Source organism: Mustela lutreola, chromosome 16 (genome assembly GCF_030435805.1).
Source record: "Mustela lutreola isolate mMusLut2 chromosome 16, mMusLut2.pri, whole genome shotgun sequence".
In the NCBI taxonomy this organism is placed as follows: Eukaryota; Metazoa; Chordata; class Mammalia; order Carnivora; family Mustelidae; genus Mustela; species Mustela lutreola.
The window spans coordinates 2,192,719-2,210,799 of record NC_081305.1 but is presented as its reverse complement, the minus strand read 5'-3'; the positions used below and the strand labels follow the sequence as shown (position 1 = coordinate 2,210,799).

Below are 18,081 nucleotides of genomic sequence, written 5' to 3'. Positions count from 1 at the left end.
CGCTTCCTGCTTCCTGGGCCCGGGGCCGCCACGAGCCACTGCGGTGCGTCCAGGAACTTGGGAAGGGGCCACAGCAAACACCGCAGACGGAGGTGCTGGCTGGGGTCTTTGCACCCACCTTCTCCCTGGCCTGCCTAAATGGGATCTTTGGGGATGCTTCTGGGAAACCCTGGGCTCTCCCGATTGGAAGACACGGACGCAGCTGGCGCAGTCCTGCCGCCTTTCTCCTCCCGTCCTCCTCTGAACGCAGACATGATGGCTGGTGATGCAGCAGCTCTCCTGAGGCTGTGAGAGCACAGGGAACGGCAGCGTAGCAGACAGAACGATGTCCCACCTCTCCCCAAACCATCCTCAGCCCAACCCGCAGAACCTGGGAAGATGCTAGTTTACACGGCAAGGGGGGAGCAAGGCTGCCGAGGGAGCAAGGGTTGCTAACCAGCAGCTCCCAACAGAGCACGAGAATCTGCATTACTGAGTGGCCCAGTGTGACCACCAGGGTCCTTATAGGGAAGAGGGAGGCAGCAGAGGACAGCGGAGGGACAGAAGTGGTGGGAAGGAGGCGGAGGGACAGCACCTCGCCGGCTCGGGTGAGGAGACAGAGGGGCCCCAAGCCAAGGGACACAGGTGTCGCTGGGACAGCAGACGTGATCGGGATTGCCTACTTCACAGGCCTGAGCAAGGATTCTCCAGTTCAAGGTGGGGCTGGCTTCCCCGCTGTGCTTTTAGGGCGGCTGCTTGTCCCTGACAGGACCCCGCGGACCGCCAGCCCTGTTTGGGGAACACAACTTCACCAAAACATAACTTCTGCCTCGTGTTTTCCCAATCTCCTTTATCACTTGTCCTGTGGCGGAGTTTCCAACAACGGCTGGCCGCGGTAAGAGCGGGGCCTCCTCTGCGGACCCGGGCAGTGGGACGGGAGACCCAGGACCCTCATCATGGACATCTACTCTGTGCTGGGCGGGGAACCGGGCTCTGGAGAGGGTGTCCCAGTGCAGGACGGGCTTGACAAGCTGGGTGCCCCCGGGGCTCCCTGCAGCACCCGAGGGCTGGTCCCACATGGAGAGGCCACAGCAGCCACAACCCCTGTGCTCCTCGCCGGCGTCAGGCCCCACGCGCCGCCCTGCTCGTGTTCCTCTCAGCAGCCCTGACAGGCCCGCACGGCCCGCTCACGAGGGGAGTGAGCCCCGAGCCCCCGCCCAGCATTGCAGAGGTGAACACCGGCAGGTGGTGGGCTCACTGCGCCCGTCCCCAGGACTCCAGCCCCACAGCCTTCTCGGGCCCCACGGCGCAGCCCGGTTAGGAGGGAGCAGAGAGAGTTTGCTCTGTGCTGCAGAGCCCACGGCAGAAACCACCGGTTCGCCCCGGGGCCTGAGGGGGTGCGGGGCCCATCGCAGGACGGGGAGGCCGCGGGACCCCCAGGGTGTGGTCCAGAAGGGGGGCCTCCTCCCCCAGCACACCCCATCCCCATTCTGCAAGACTCTGGGCCCAGCGGCGCCCTCGCCGGCTGCGGCCAGCAGGGGTTTGCCACTTGAACCCCACTCTGACGCCGACTACCGAGTGGACCCCATGTCCTTCTCCATGAGGCAAGAAAGAAGCCACTACATCAGGGGGAGTCTTGGCCAAAAACCACCCCTTACGCTCCCAGCAGGTAGAAACATATTAATTCATTTTCTTCATAATGAGGCTGTGAGTGAAATCTTTGGAACGGTAAGAGATAAACTTCTCATCAGGAGGGTTTTTGCAAAGAAAAACGTCTCCCTCACCTTCCGAGAGAGCGTCACGCACTGGCCACGTGTGGCCCTGGGCTGGCCGCTCAGCCCTCCGCCGGCTGCCTGGCCACATCTGCTCCCCGCCCACTCCTCCTTGTTGACAGGATTCTGGTTTTATTTGGCTTGGCAGTGGACCCTACTAAAAATATGCAGTTTCCCAGACTCCTTTGCAGTGGAGACTGGTCAGGAGATACAGCGGCAGCCACGGCGACTGAGGTGAGCTGCCGAAGACAGCCCTTCCAGAGGGACAGGAGGGCGCGCCTCTCCTCGGGCTGCGACGGAGGCTCACGGGCACGGTGTGTACCTCGTGCCGGAGGCCCACAGGCACTGGGCCCAAAAGAGGGGGGAGCCAGGCCGCGGCCCAGACCGCCCGCCTCCAGCCGCCCGGGCCTCCGACGCCCCGCCCTGTCACTGCCGACCACCACGGTCCCGACCCGCGCGCCGCCTGACGGTGAGCAGCGGCCCCCGACCCCCCTCTTCCCGGAGGGGACACTGGCGGCAGACAGGCCGTCTCCACGGAAGCTGCTCCCCGCCAAGCCAGGGCCCGCCTCCCCCTCACCCGTGAGAGGGTCGAAGACGAGGGCTTCCAGCTCACCACAGAACGACAGGCTGCCTCTACTCACAAAAATACATGTTTTATGTATTGGTCAGTTTTATTTTATTCATTTCCTTGGTGAAACCAGTTTCCCACGACAGCCACGTGGCACCCAGACTTGCTGTTTCCTCCCGGCTTGTGACTGAGGGCCATCCCCTCTTAGGAGGGCTGGAGCGCCTGCATCCGTGAACCGGGGTGGCCAGACCCACCCGCTGGCTGCGGCGCAGCGGGGCAGACGCTGAAGCCGTCACCCGCCCCGGCCTGCGTGCTCCGAGCTGGGCCCGCCCTGACCTGCGTGCTCCGAGCTGGGCCCGGGTCTCACACCGCTCCTGCCTCACAGCCCCCTGCCTGCGGGGGTCGAGGAGGAGGCTCTGCGCCCCTCGGTGGCTGCGTCACCCAGGCCCGGATTCCGCTGCCCCCACACCACCCCCGTTCAGACGCCGCTGCCCCATCAAACACGCCTCCCACAGCCTGCGGTTGCCCATGCGCACGTCGCCCTCCCGAAGGATGGTGGGCCGCGACCGGTACCACAGAGTTACCCCAAGTTCTTCACCCTTGAGTGGCGTCTTGAAGAAAGGAGGGGACTCACCAGTCGGAGAGGGAAGCGGCACTCCTGGGGCAGGAACAGCATATGCAAAGGGACTGAGGCACAAGACAGCAGGAAGCCCTGGAGCAGCGGTGAGCCTCGCGGGTGTGTGTCACGGAGCACAGAGAGCAGAGCCAAGGCTGGGCCGTGGCTGCTGGTTTTCAGAGCACAGTATTGTCGTTACTCCTGTTCACAGTAACGACGGCACTTGCTGGCCGCGGCCTGATGTGTCACCTCCATCCCCATGTGAGGTGGGTCCTACCGTTAGCCTCGCTCCAGAGAAGACAAAACCGAGGCCCAGAGAAACAAACTGACCTTCCCCAGGACAGCCATTCGGGAACAGCTGAGCTAGAACCCCAGCCTCCTTCTGCCTGGCTGGACAGCCTTGTTCTCAAGGGCCACGTTTGACCCCGAGAGCAGCTCGCCATGGCAACTATGTCACCGTCCACTTTCACCACGGGCAAGCGCGTGTGATGTCGGGGGTGGCCCGCGGGCGGCCTGTGACATCGGCTGGGCTGACTTATGTGTCTAGAGTTCCACAGCACTGAATGGGGCCACGAGGTTCTGCGTGTCCCGGGTCCTTCCTCAGGCCGGCACAGGTTCTTCTCATGCTGGCCCCAGAGGCACGAGGGCGCTGCCGGAAACAGGTAAACATTTCGCCAAGCTTCTGCCTACATGACGTTTGCTAACCTCTCATGGACCAAAGCACGTCAGATGGCAAAACCATGACCCAGAGACAAGGAATCCGCCCGCCTCCTGGGAGAAGCAGCTACAGATCCTCTGTGGAGGGGTGAAGAGCCCCGACCATGGGTGCGTTCTACCTGCTGCAGGTGAGGACGGCCAGGGCCACGGCCGAGGAGGGGGCTCCCCTGCGGTGTGGGAAGGGTGACTTGTCTGCGGCTAGGGCACGCGTCAGCGAGAGAGCTGTGATCCCTGACCAATCCTTCTGACTTGAAAATCCCCACCCCTGGGACTGGCCATTAGATCCAACGGAGAGAAACAAAAACCTCCCTGAGTACTTAAGGCAGCTTCCGTACCTGGAACACTGCCGTGGAGACGGAAAAGCTCGGACGCCTACGGGCGGAGCCGGGGATGAGCCGTGAGGAAGCTGCCGGCACCCCTGGGCTGCAGAACGGGAGGAGGTGGGGTGGGGGGCGGCGAGGGCCTGTCCTACGAGCAGCACCACTGCCGAAGACACAGGGCTCTTCCCTCCCCGCCCTGCCACCTCCGCCAGAGCCTCCCCCGGTGCCCCGAGTTCAGACCAGCAGGAGCAGGGACGCAGGAGCCTGTCTGGGGCGGCCTCTCGGCCCCTGAAGCACCCGGCAGGCAAGGACGGGACGAGGAGGGACCTGAGTGCGGAGGGTCCCGGAGGGCCGGCATCGGCCGCTCCCCGGAGCAGGGAGAGCCCGTCTCCCCTGCGCCCCAGGGCAGCGCTCCTCGGGCAGCCAGGATGTGCACACAAACCCCAGGTCTGGTTTGGGAGGGCGAGGTGGAGTCTGGGACTCTGCGTTTCTAACCGACTCCCAGGTGCTGCCAGCTCTGTTGGTCTATGGGCCACACTTCCCACGGCAAGGCCTAGCATGGGAGCGCAGCCTCCGTGAAGACCATGGGCCCGGCTCTCCCTCCTCGGGCGAGCCTCTGAGGCAGGAGCAGCAGAGAAAACCGAGATCTGGCAAGTTCAAGAGACTTACCCAGGGTGCCCATCTGGTAGATGCGATGCCAGGCAGCCCCTCTGCCCGTGTTTTTCGGGGCTCCAGGGACTCGCCCAGAGACAGTGGCGACGTGGTCCTTTATCCAGCACGCTCTATGGGCCCAGATTTTGCATTCACAATCTCAAATCCTGACAACCTGGAAAAGGAAGGTCACTAGGTCCTTTTTACGTAGGAGAAACTGAGGCTCAGAATGTTACAGGAACTCAGCAAGCGTCTGCAGAGAGGGCGGGCAGAGCCCCAGGTGAGCCCCACCTCCTGCGGGAGAACTTCTGCTCCAGGCCTCACACCTCCCGCCTCTCAAATCCTCCCGCTTGCGTGTCCCCTCAACAGAGGAGCTCACGGAGGCCCTGGCTCAAGACGTGGGGTCTGCGGTCCGCTGGCCCCGATTCGGGGCCACAGTTCTCCTCACCGTCCGACAGCGGCTGTGCCGCGTGCAGAGTTCCACTCAGCCTCCCTGGGACTTGGTTTCCTCAACTGCCGGGTGAGGACAGTGGTGTTCCCTACGCTGTCCACCTGCTGGGAGGCAGCGTCCAGTTACCCCAGCCGATACCTGGCATGCGGCCAACTCTGGCTTAACACCCAGTCTTGTGTAAGTCTGCCGCCGTCCCAACGCTTAGAGTCTTGGCAGGGGAGACAGTCGACTCGCAAAGCAAAACACAGGAATTTGTTAAATGACCAAGTGTCCAATGTTAGAGCACCAAGAAGGTGGGGTGCCGGGGTCGCCAGGGCCAGCAGCATGGCATCACTGTCGGAGTCCCCCTCCCGGCCGAGTCTGTGCCCCTGCTGCTGGTGCTTGGGGCTGGGCGCTCCAGAGAGCTCCTGCTCTGTGGACAAGCCATACATCCTGCCGTGAACGTGCTCATTCCTGCCACCGCAAGCCCGGCCGCAGCCTCGAGGGACACCTGTGCGCCCAGACCCTCTCCGGGCGATGGTCAGCATGGAATGTTGGGGCCCCAGCTCAGCTCCTGCTGGACACCTCCTGTAGCAACAGCCAGGCCACTGGGAAGGGCGGCCTCCAAGACTCATTGGTCCAAACCATGCAGAGAAGCAGGTTGAGAGTCCGCCTGAGAGACGGGCCGGGATCCGAGCTTCTGGTGCGCGCCTGCACGAGGAACCTCGGGCTCCCTGCTCCCGACGCGCAGCGTAAACACGTTAGCTGGACCCGGAGGGAGTCCCCACGGCTCCCCACCTCCCTCTGAGAGCGCTCCCCAGCAGGATGAGGAGGTGGTGAACCCCGTGGGCTTTACTCCCCACCGACGGCTCTCTCCATCGAACGCTGGATGCTGAGCGGGTCTCCCGGTTTGTCTGGGTAAACTTCTCTCTTCTTTCACGCGTAGCTAACACACAACGCAAGATAAGAGCTCTGATCGCCATTCAGCTCTTAGGAGGGCAGTAACGATGCCTCCCCACCTCTGCTGGCCGAAATCGAACGTCACTTCCACAAAAACACAATGTGGAAAGTTTACAGATTCGACACCAGACCCTGCAACGGCGCGCGATCACTGCGAGCCGCCCAACGCGCTTGCTGGCGCCACGAGCCTCGGCGTTTCAGAAGCCCACGTGAAAGAAGGTGCCCGGGCCACTCTGCAGCCTTCCACCGAATACAATAGTAAAGAACAAAGAATTTTTAAAAAGTACTTGTTGGGGCGCTGGGTGGCTCAGTGGGTTGTGCCTCTGCCTTCGGCCCAGGGTCCTGGGATCGAGCCCCGCATCAGGCTCTCTGCTCAGCGGGGAGCCTGCTTCCCCCTCTCTCTCTCTCTGTCTGCCTCTCTGCCTACTTGTGATCTCTGTCTGTCAAATAAATAAAATCTTTGAAAAAAATAAAATAAAATAAAGTATTTGAAAAGTAAAAAACAAAACAATAAAAGCCCGGAAAAGCAGCAGCAATAATCTTTGAGGCAGCTGAAGTCCTCCGGCTTGGCTGGCAAACTGAAGCATAAACATAGTTTAGGCTGAAGTTGGTCAAACAGTCTGGCTAAGTTCGTTTTCTAGAAAAAAATCTTGCCCCAAACAAGCTGCTTCCTACACGTGACGTCTGAAAGTGCTTTTCCTTGCTGGGTTGAAACCTGAAGTATTTTCAGCTAAGCGAGAAAATGTTCGCCGTTGGACGGCCTAGGAGAGCCGTCACGAGCGTGACTTCTGGAAATAAACACGATCGTAAGAAGGTCAGCCCGAGCAGAAATGTAAGTCCACATGAGTAGCTGGTGTCATTAAATTGTCCCGTCAGCCAAAGTGCCAAGTGATACAAATTTTTTCGAGTCAGTTCCAACATGATCGCCTGCCTGGATCTGTACGAGCCTGAACAGATCTCACTCCAGAAATCACTAATTTTATTTTCTCCAGGGTCCACGTACGCTCTCCGCTCCGCCTGCCAGCCAAGTATTTGGGACAGACAAGACCTTATTTTCTCCGGACCCGTTTACGAAGGTTCCCTCGATACAGACACTGTCTACGTTTCACGGGTCAGTATCTTGCTCGAGAAAATTAGAGCTAAGTTTCGGGAGGATTTGTTTTCATTTTAGCTCTTGCTTGCTGGTCACAGCCACACAATACTTAAACGACTTTCTCCCCAAAGGGCAGTCTTTAAAGCAGAACAGAATTTATACGGCTGGGTTTCTTGCACAATCATCGTAGTCATATGGACACTTACGGGCGGTGGGTCACTTGCCCAGTCTGTAAACACACACAGGTAAAAAAGCCTGCACGTCATTTGGTTGAAGTTTTAAAGGACAACACGTGATTTACACGAGGAAGGCGTCCTACTGTGCTGCATGGACGCGTTCCTACGTCTTTAAACAGGGCTTCACATTCAGAGTCAAATGAACCCTCTTGCCGTGTTTTCATTTTTCAAAAACAAGTGATGACATCTCTTTAGGAACCAAAGGTAAGCCTTTCTGTCGGCGCTGGGCTCTGTTTCACACAGCGTCAGGTGCACGCTGTTTCTTTTCAAATTAAACAATGTGGCAAGTCACTACCCAAGACAAATTAAGGAATCACAGTGTCTGTCCCACGACGCCGAAATCATTTAAAATTGTCTTCCCCTGAATTTTAACAACACACAGGTTGAAAACGTGCTCATAGGGTTCGGAGATTCTCCCTAGCAAGAGATGGGGGCAGAAAAATGTCTGTCTGTTCTTGAAATGAAGTGGGAACCATTCTCGGTGGCATGGAGGCGAGGGCCACCCCGAAGCCTCTGGAGGGAGAGGACGGTCGAGAAGCTCTAGGACGCTGGCGGCACCGGCGCGGCAGGCGCTGACAGGACCAGACATGGGTCCGGGCGGCCACTCCCACGCGTGTTCCTCACCCCCAGCGGAAAAGCCGTTGTTGAGAAGGTGAGACTCGGAGCCCCACCCCTGCATAGCCTGGTTTCCCGCATCCGGACGTGCACAGGCGTCCTCGAGTGTGGGCTCTGCCCGACTGCCACGGGAGGATGGAGAGGGGTCAGCTCCCCCCGACACACCAACAGGCAGCAGATCTAAAAACACCCACGAAGCCTCCTCCATCGCTCTCGTGAACGGTGCAGGGAACGTTCCTCGCAGGCGGGCTGCTCCGGGAGGGTGAGGCTCCCGCTGGCTAGCGTTGGGCTCGGACACTCGCCGCACTCCCATCGCGCGGCACGGTTCAGCGAGGCCTCAAACACTCCCTACTCCGTACGTTTCCGTGGACTAGACGCGCCCTTGGGGAGGTGAAGGGGGACCTGACCGGGACCCCCAGCTCTGGGGCAGAATCTCAGCATCTTCCCCACCCCCCAGGCCGGGGACCACTCCAGAAGTAACACCGCCATCTGCCGGGCAGCCGGGGAACCGCGCGGGAGGCCGAGCCGTCCGCCCCAGCCATGCAGCGGGGCCGGCAAAATCCGTTTCTGTCACACCGCGCCGCGGCCTCTTGGGCAGGAGGACGAGGACCGCACAGTCTGGGCAGACGCATGGGAAAGTGGCAACAGCCTTCTGGCTCTGGTGGGCGGCGGTTTCAAACACACTCTGGCCCATCCCCTTAGCCTGCGACCCCCAAATTGAGGAGGTGAAAGAAAGGGCATCCCTACGTTTAATTTCTAAGACTTCTGGATTAGTTATGAATTTCTGGGGTGAAGATTTATTTTCCAAGCCGTCAGCACCCCTCTTCCCCCCCCACACACTTCTCCAGGCTGGGGAAGAAGGGGACACGCACACACACACACACGCACACACACGCACACGCACACACACACGCACACATGCACATGCACACACACGTGCACACTCACATCCCCCCTCAGGGTTCTTTAACCTGACAAGCCTTCGCAAACACCAGAGCCCAAAACAAGGATAACCCAAATATTATTCTGAATCCTTTTTCTCAGGCACTTACGCAAAACAACTACCATTTTTGAAGTTTATGTAACTTTTCCTTATAAATACAATCCTGTTCTGATCCCCTATCTGTAGGATGGCGATTTCTGGGTTTTTCTTATGCAAACAACCGGCTTGCTTTTCTCCTTCTCCCTGTTCCTAACGGATCTCCCTGATTTGCCTTGAAATTTGAGCATTAAGTGCTTTCTCTCGGTAATTAAAGGCAGGGTATTCTTTTCAGGAGAGAACTGCCTTGTTTTACAATTGCCTACACTCATTAGAATAGTTTCGTGGAAAGAAGTCAGTTGTGGCCTAGAGTGTTAACATTATTTTTTTACTACCCTTCCAACATCTGACAAAGATGTTCAGAAGATTTTTAAAAATAAACAACTTAGGTTACATGAAAAATACAATTGAATTTATTAAGTATCACAAGGCACCCATTTTTAAAGAGAAACATTTTTTACTGCACCTTATTTTCTTTATTACACATCATAAAAATTTTTTAAGCATCCTAGGAGCCTAAAGTCGGGCTTGCTATTACGTTACAGTCAGGAATTACTTCATTTCATGCCTATATTCATTTCACATACGTGTATGTGGGCATCACCAAAGTATTTACATTTTGTAACTTAATTTCTCACTCAGTAGAGTTCGAAAGATCTGGACATCATAAAGGCAAACTCATTTTCTGCTGGAATGGAATGAGAAGATGAAAATTTTTAAATTCATTTGATTAGGTAAATTCAGTAGGGACCCACGGTTCGCCCTGAAATAAACCAGCTTGCTTCGTTGACTTTCGCCATCTTTCGGAGCCTTAAAATGAACACGGGAGTCACGGCCGCGGCCGAGCTCTCCCCGCCCCTTTCCCGTCCATGCTCGCGCAGACATCACAGAGACTCCGCTCCTCACAGTCCACGCGGTGCTGGGGCTGAAGGAGGGGTTCGTGGAGGAGCCCCACAGAAGGTTAACTGGCCGAGAAGGACAGGGGAGGCAGGACGGACAGGGTCAGAGCGTCGCTGGAGGAAGCCCGGGGAGTACTCACAATTTCCAGCGCCTGCTGCTGTCTGTCTCCAGGTCCCGATTCCAAAAGGAAATGTGGCTCTTTTGTGCAGAACCAGAAATGAACATCCAGGAAGTTGGCAAAATCACTAGCTCAACAATTTAATAGAGGAAACACAACAAAATAAATTGCCAAATTTGGTTTTTGTTTGTTTGGGGTTTTGTTTTTTTTTTTTTTTTCCCTCCATAAAAGAAAAGAAAAAGGGTAAACCGGAGGGTGGCAGGAAAGGGCCTATTTTATTTTCCCCGGTGAGAGCGAGCCGGGCCCCAAGTGGGCCTAAGCGCGGACCTGGGTACGTGCTCGCCTGCACCCACGCAAGGGAGAGGAGCAGCAGCTGACTCAGAGCTCGGGCTCCCGGCAGACCCCGAGACTCTGTGCGAGTTGTCCGAGTTCCTGCCGCAGATCTGAAATGAGTTTTCCTATGAAAATACACTTAAAACTCAGCGACCCCCACCCCTCACGAATGCCTTCAGTGACAGGAAATGTTAACCATTTTAAGCACTTTTTATTTGCATTTGCTTCGAGGCTGAAGGAGCGAGGGAGAAATGTACCCTTAATGGTTGGTGGCGACGGGGTTGGGGGCTGGGGGAGAGCCGGCACGTGTGTTTCTGGGCACGGGCGGGCGTGCTGGGTCCCGAGTGGGCCCCAGACGGCGGCGACTCTGCCACGCACTCGCACAGAAGGAGGACAGGGTCTGCGTGTTGGGGTGAGTCGCATCCCGAATTCCCCTGTGTTGTTGATAAATGAGAAGGCAGTACCCTTCCAACCCCCGGCTGGGGAGGGTGAAGGAGAGGCCCCGGCTTGCAATGTTTGTGGTGCCGAGACGTGTTTGTGTGAGTGTTTTCTCCCTGGGATCAAAAGGGGGGGAAAAAGATTTTTTTCCCCCCAAACCAACCAAACACTGCAGCTCAGAAACACAAGGAATGTGTACAACCTTGTCCTTCAGAAATCCATCTTGAATTTTTTTAAAGCCCTCTCTTTGATCAAAAGCCGACAGAGAATTACATTTCCCCCCATTCTGTTGCATTTAACGTGGACTCACACGGGGTGAGTTTAAACAAGCAGGTGGCCCAAGCATGAATGCTCCTTTCAGTCCAGGCAGGGGAGGTGGGCCGGCCCGAGGGGGCGGGAAAGGCAGCGCGGATTAGTTACAGGGAAGGGGCAAAAGCTGCCGCGTCTCAGGGCCAGTAAGGCCAGAAGAAACCCGTGACGAGCACCCTGGACGCTACCTCTGCGCGCTGGGCCAGGGCCCTCTTGCAAGAGCACAGGGTAACAGCAAGCCCTTCGGCGGGAAGGCAAGCGGCTGCTTTCCGTCCACGGGTGTCAAGTTGGGAAAACAAAACAAACCCCTTCAGAGTGTATTTCAGGAGATCATGGCGTGCCCCACGAGGGCACAGTAACACTCCTCAGCCCCAGGGAATCCTGCACCGGAGCCTCCTCTAGCTGCCTGGGCAGGAAACGGGACTGAGAAAGGCCAGCCCTGGGTTGAGAAGCTTCGAGGGGCGGCATGAGCGGCACCCACTCCCTCCGAGCCCTGTCAACAGCAGCCCCCGTGTGAGGACCTGAGCCACCAAGCCGTGGTCCACAGGAACCAGGAGCGTGCACACAGCGGGGCACACACACATCCCAGGGCACGTGGACACCCTGAGGTCACAGCTGAGAGCCACGTCAGTCTGTCTCCCTGGGTTGAACAACGGGCGAGCTGATGGTGCCCGTGTCTGCCTGCGTGCTCCGGCCTCAGCCACCCTCAGACTCCCCTCAACAGCGCACAGAGCCCGCAGAAGAGGGATGGACTGCCTCCCTCCTGCCCCCGTACCAGGTGTTACGAGAAGTCCCCAGATCCCAGCCACTGTCTGACGACACCCGTGAGTGGGCATCAGGGCCAAGCAGGCGGTGAGACGGTCCAAGGCAGCGCGTCCACGTCCCTGGTGCTGCGGGCGCGACGAGCAAAAGCTCCCCTCCGAGGTCCTGCTCCTCTGGGCTCCAGGTGGGCGGCTAGAAAGAAGGGAAGGTAGGTACAGGTCGCGGGGAGGAGCTGACTCGCCATCGAGCGAGCGTGCCCTCGGGGGCGCCGTCAGTTAGAGAACAGGCGCTTCCTGGAAGCTCAAACCAGAGGGCAGGAGCTGGGACACCAGGGGCGGACACCGACAGGGCTGGGCTGCTGTGAGCGGCTCGGAGGCCTCTGGCCCCAGGACCCCACAGCCCCACTCTGCTGCTTCCCACGGCCACGTCTCCATCCCTCGGGCTGCTGAGCTGACCTGTGTCCCCGAGCTCGTGCGCTCAGATTCCCGCTCTCCCAGCATGTCGGGATGGACGCGGCCCCGTGCCCAGAGGGGCACCGTCCCGACAAGCTGGCGAAGGCAAGAGAGCCCACAGGAGGAGGAAGACAAAGAATGTTCTAGAAGGGCACAGAGTCCAGACCCTGGGCCAGGACGTAGCAGCACCCACTTCCTCTTCTACCGGTGTTTCTCTGAAACACAGACAATGAACCAGGGGCGGGAGGAATGCGTGTGTAAAGACACTGTGGGGACTGCGCGCACGCGGACCTCCTACTGGTCACTCATCTGCTTAAATCCCAGACGGTTTCCTTCTTTTTTTTTTTTTTTTTTTTTTACACGTTTTATCCCCCACTCTCACAGAGCTTCCCTCCGTCATGCAAGCGAAGGCATTTCCCACAGCCCGGGTGCTGGAATGTTCTAAAATGCTAACATCGACACATTTCTACTTCATTTTATTACAGAAATGTTCTTTTATGGCACGGAGTGTGTGGTGTGTGTGCAGAGCAGGCAAAGGGGGGGGGCTCCCCTACAGCACGGCCCGCGGTGCCGCTGCCTCATATAAATCCCGAGAAGTGACAGTCAAGCTGGCAGGAGAATTTGGGAAACCAACAGACAAAATATACAGTGCAGCCCGTGGGCCTCACCTTTACAAGGCAGAGAGAGCTTCTGGAACGGGCGGGCCAGGACCTCCGGGGCCGCTCATTAGGTCGCTGATGAATTGGACGGGGGCCCGCTGCCCTCCTGGGGCAGCAAAATGTTCGAAAACCGAGTTTTATTAACCTAATAAAATGAAAAGGGGGGGAAAAGTCGGGGAAATTTCAGCTGGAAGAATGAAAGGAAGCACAGTAAGTTAACCTACTTGGAATATAGTTGGAACAGTTCTGGCGGACGACAGCCGTTGCCACAAAGACCCCGCGTTCCAGATGCTGGCTTTCAGCGGAGCGGTCGGCAGTGGGCCGCAGCCGTCGGGAGACGCCCGGCGATGCCCTGGTCTTCCGTTCTTACGAATGAATTTCAAATGGGTACTTTTTCATCTTGTCTGACGCCAAAGCCAGGGGGTGCCAGAAGGAACAACAGCAAGAGGACGTCTTTGGGGCGAACGGGGGTTTTGGAAAAGGTAGTGAACACTGCCCGACCCTGGCCGGGACGGGAATGTCCCCAGCACTAGGGGATCTGAGCACGCCCACCTCAGGGAGCAGAAATCTGAGAGTCAGAGAAAAACACGTCCGGGGCACGCAGCCGTGACAAGGTGTCCGTTATCCACAAATACCTTCAGAGACCCTCCCCTCTGGAAGTGGGGGCTGGGAGGCTCCAGCTGAAGAAGAAACTAGCTCCGGGCAAGCCTCCCATCTTCTCCCAGACGCATGCGCAGCAGCGAGCTGCCAGGTCAGTCGGCCAGCGCTGTGTGGACCTGAGAACATGCCTTGTCCAGCCGGGGCACCTGGCCTGGTCCCCCATTCACTTCGCCTGAACCTCCAAAAGACAAGAGAGCTTCATTATCTCTGGATCCCAGAGGCAAAGGCTGCTGGTGGCTCTGGCTCATGCCGTGCGGGCACGAAGGAGGCAGGACGCGTGTCAGCCCCAGCCACGTCCACAAGAACACGCCACGGAGGAAAGCTGCCTCCTGCCGGATCCCTGGTTGGGGGCACACCAGCTCAGAGCCGGCCTCGTGGCACCATCTCCCATGGGGCAACGTGTGCACAGAATCGCCCCCAAAGTCACCCTCCTGAATCAAGGAGGGAGGTGCGGCCCTACTCAGCAGGGACGCGCACCCCACCCCCCCACGGCCATGCCCTTCTGCTTTAATATAAGATCCGTGTGCCGCCACCATTACGCACGCATACGCAGACCCGACTGCCCTCCGTCCTCCTGCAGCCACGTCTGGCCCCCGGCGTCTCTCCTGCAGCTCTGAAAACGAGGACAGCTGTTTCTTAAAAGCTGCTTTCACCCTTCCTTGCCATCAGGGGTCCTGGAGGCCGTGAGACTGTCCCGTGTGATCTGGGGACTGTGCATACGTGACATCGCACATCTGACAAAACCCACCAGACGTCCACCACCGACAGTGACCGCCCACGGAAACCATGGGCTCCACCCGACAATGACGTGTCCACGTAGTGTGCTGGACCATGCATGATGCCCGCGACCCAGGAAACTGAGGCAGGAGCGGGACGGGGATGGGGCCCGGGCTCGCCACCAGATTTTTCTGCAGACCTAAAACCACTCTAAAACCTGCCGGCTACTAAGAAAAGAGCCTCAGTGCTGAAGTGACGGAAGGAATTTCTCTTTGCCTGCTCTCTTCCCCTTTGGTATTTCCTGGGACAGGATTTTCAGAAAACAGAAAAGTTCTGAACAAAACAAAACAATCCCACTGAGGCACAGCTATTTCGGCCGCCCGCTCGGGGCCCTGCTGGCGGGGTCCGGTCTCCAGGACGTTCCCGCAGGCAGGTTTCAGCAGACCTGGGAGCGCGCGCTAACTTCCACGCTATCCGTTTACCTTTCTTTCTCACGCTACCGCCCCGGCTCCGAGTACAGTGACGGGATCTCAGTAAATAAACCAAAATCCTCTTTCCGTTCACAGCTGGCGAGATCCAATTTATGGCTGAATGTCAGCCCGTCCAGCGGGATCACCAGAAGGACAGTCCCTGCCGCAGAGGCCAGAGTGTGGGCTGAGCCTGCCCGCGAGCCTGCAAACCTGGCACAGGTCATGGAGGAGGAAACCACCTCGGGGTGTAGACTCCAAGGGGACAGCTGACTTGGGGAGCCTCCTGCCTTAATGGGGCCTCCGTGCCAGCCTTTGCTGAAAAGACAGGCCCTGTCCCTGGTAAGAGATGGACAGACAGAGACAGAGAGGGAGAGAGAGGAAAATGGAGAGGGGCTGGCGGGAGCTGCCATCTGCAGCCCTGGCCCCTGGGACCATGGACGCAGCCCCCCACACCCCACACCGTCTGGCCCCTGGGGCCCTGCCTCCTCCTGCAGCAGCCGTGGGGGGACGCCACCAGGTGGCGACGAGGCAAACGCAGGTTTGGGTCCTTTGGCTCCGGTGCAGGAGGATTTTATCCGGGTGGTTCCAGGATCTCCAAGACCATGCACCAAGGGAGACACCACGAACGTGTCCCTACCAGCGGTTCTGGGTCTGCGTGGTCCCACTGTGTCATCTGAACGCCGGCGTGGGGAGCACATCCATACCTGACGCCCCAGGAAGGGGCTCAGAGGACCCCACAGTGTGCATGGGAGTCCGTCTCCTGCGCTGCTGGCTCGGACGGGGCAGCAAGTTCCCAAACATCTGGCCCTATCCCTCCGACTTACAATTATACCTCCTCCGTGGGGCTAGGAGGGCAGAGCGGCAGAGGATATCTAGCAGAAAAGAGCCTCATCGATATTCAGTCTTCACACAGGACACGTAGGTTGAAGCACTGTCCAGGCACCGGGTCCTTCCCTCCCCACACGTCCTCAGGGTGCTTTTCTAGACTGAGCCATAGGTGTCTTTATGGGACTTCTTGGCTGACGGTTGGCATCGAAAGGGAAACATCAGCTAGTGCTGACCACAGACAAGCGGCCATTGTCAGAGCCAATGTTTGCGGGGGCTTCCCTGGGTCTGGCCCCTATCATGGGTCAGAAGTCCAAGTGCACAGCTAGGAAGTGGCCGACCTGGGGTGGGAAGCCCACAGCACGGCCTGTGTGCACCTGCCTCCTGTCCACTGGCCACATTGCATCGGGCCGCCTCCTGCTGAGGGACCCATTGCCGAGGTAACATGCTTCACCGCACTCGTGTCCTCACCAAACTGGTTTAGGAACAGGAAGGCCAAGGGGAGGTGCTGGAGGCAGGCTCAGCGGCCCCGAACCCCACGAGGCTGCTCTCTCGAGGGGGTGCGGGGTACAGGGCTGTGCCAGTCCAGGGGATGCTCGCCCTGGGAGCCATCTCGCGGAGCTGCCCTCTCGCATGGAGCCTCAAGGGGAGACTGAACAGAAGTGCCCCAGGCAGGGTCAGCTTCCTGACCTCGCAGTTAGAGCGCCTGCCTTCCTCCCCTTGGCCTGGAGGAGCTTCGGCCTTTCGTCTGCCAGTGGGTTCACAACGAGCACCTGGGCTCCGGGGCCTATGTGACACTGTGCAGAGAGGAGCCACCCGGCCAAGGCCGTGTCCTCAGCAACAAGCCCAGCTCCTGTGCCGGGCTGTCGAGGTGCCTCCACAATCTCCCCTCCCCAGTGGGACCCCAGGGGGCTTTCATCCTGATGGCACAGCACGCGGTCTCTTCAGCGGGAAAACGAGTGTAAGAAAACTTGTGCAAAACTGTAACACAGCTGGAGGCAGCCCCAAGCCTGGAAGGAGCGGCAGCACCACGTCCAGCCTGCAGACGCTGTTCTGCTGCTACCACTACAGATGCTCTCTGCCCTTTTCCAGCGCTCAGTGTTCTTGAAGCTTTCGTAAGAAGGAAGGCAAAATTGCAAAGGACAAGGAAACGTGAATCAGAGGCAAATAGTATTTTTTGCTCCTGACCCACACTCATCTCCCAAGTTCTTGGTGACGACGAGCCTCTACAGTCACGGCCGTGCAGAGCCTCAGACCCCATAAGCCTCGCTGGGGTCAGAGTCTGGCCCCTCTGGAAGGGCCCCCTCCTGTCGCTTCCTCAGCAGCAACAAGACAGGGGCTTCCAGGTTGGCAGGGGCCCTGCGAAGCCTCCTGGGCCATGCTCGGGGCCTACACTAGCTGTAGTGCCTGAGGACCGTCCGCCGCGGCCAGGGCCCCGTCCACCCTGCCCTGCCGTGGAACATCCCTGTCTGCCCACGCCTTCTCTTTCACCATTGTCAACGGCCACACAGTTAGTATGCTTGCACACAAAGTGCCTCGCTCTGTGGTCGGCACACAGGGAAGGGTAAAGTCCACGCCTCCCCCCCGAACGCAAGTGCCACCCGAGCCCGGTGGGCCTGGGGTCTCTGCGGTTTCGCTCCGTCTTTCGAGTCTTGGCTCGGGAGGATGAAAAGCAGCAGCGCCGGCAGGCAGTGCGGCAGGCCTGGCCTCCACGCTTCCTCCCGCACATGTCAGGACTAAGAATAGCTACCTCCCCCAGACAAACGAAAAGCATGACAAACAACGTTCCGGCGGTGAAAGAGAATCCACAGATGGAGAACCCCAGGCCCAGACATCCGTGATGCATCGCTGCTGCGGCGTGGAGGGGGTGGCGTCCGAGCGGCAGAGGGCATCCGAAGACCCCGGCCGCCGGAGGAGCTGGGACCGCACCCCTCCACGGCCGCCCGCCAGCGCCGTCCCACAAGGCCCGGGACAGGGCTGGCCCTCGCAGGTGCGCGCAGACGGGACGAGAGGCCGGGCCTTGGCCATTGGACAGAGGCAGGGGACCAGCACAGAATCGGATTTTCTTCTTGCCCGGCGAACCCTTCCCCTGCAGACTGTCGCCAGGTAACTGACCGACAGCAAAGACCTTGTTGCCTTCCCTTGGTTTCGCAGGAATAGTTCTTTGCCCCTCCCCCGACTTGGAACACCTTTGCTTGCTTCCCGCTCTGGCCACCGCACCCCACCCACAGGCTGAGCACTTCTTTTCCGGACCCCTCAGCACTCTGCCGGCTGACTCCCTGACCAGAGGCGCCTGTGAGCCGCCCTGATCCTACCAAGGGGCCAAGCTCCAGGAGCTCAGATGGGCCCCGGTCCACCCCGTGGCTCCTGCTGGCAGAGACTCCAGGGGTTTCCAGCTGGACCCCGCGCGTCCTGCACTGCGCGCCCTTCTCCGAGGTCGGA

General features: G+C 58.7%; 2 long non-coding RNA genes across 2 annotated transcripts in view; both read right to left on the bottom strand.

Moving 5' to 3' along the window:
- Positions 1-4,830, bottom strand: part of LOC131817886 (uncharacterized) — a 55,152-nt gene extending 50,322 nt beyond the window's left edge. The window contains exon 1 of the long non-coding RNA XR_009348625.1: positions 4,642-4,830. This is a non-coding gene — a long non-coding RNA (uncharacterized LOC131817886). The remainder of the gene's footprint in view (positions 1-4,641) is intronic.
- Positions 4,831-9,398: 4,568 nt separating this feature from the next.
- LOC131817884 (uncharacterized) lies at positions 9,399-17,775 on the bottom strand. The gene is made up of 4 exons (XR_009348623.1): positions 13,192-17,775; positions 12,977-13,073; positions 11,870-12,048; positions 9,399-10,141 (listed from the first exon to the last, which is right to left on the bottom strand). It is a non-coding gene; the product is annotated as an uncharacterized LOC131817884 (long non-coding RNA).
- Between the last annotated feature and the right edge of the window lie 306 nt (positions 17,776-18,081).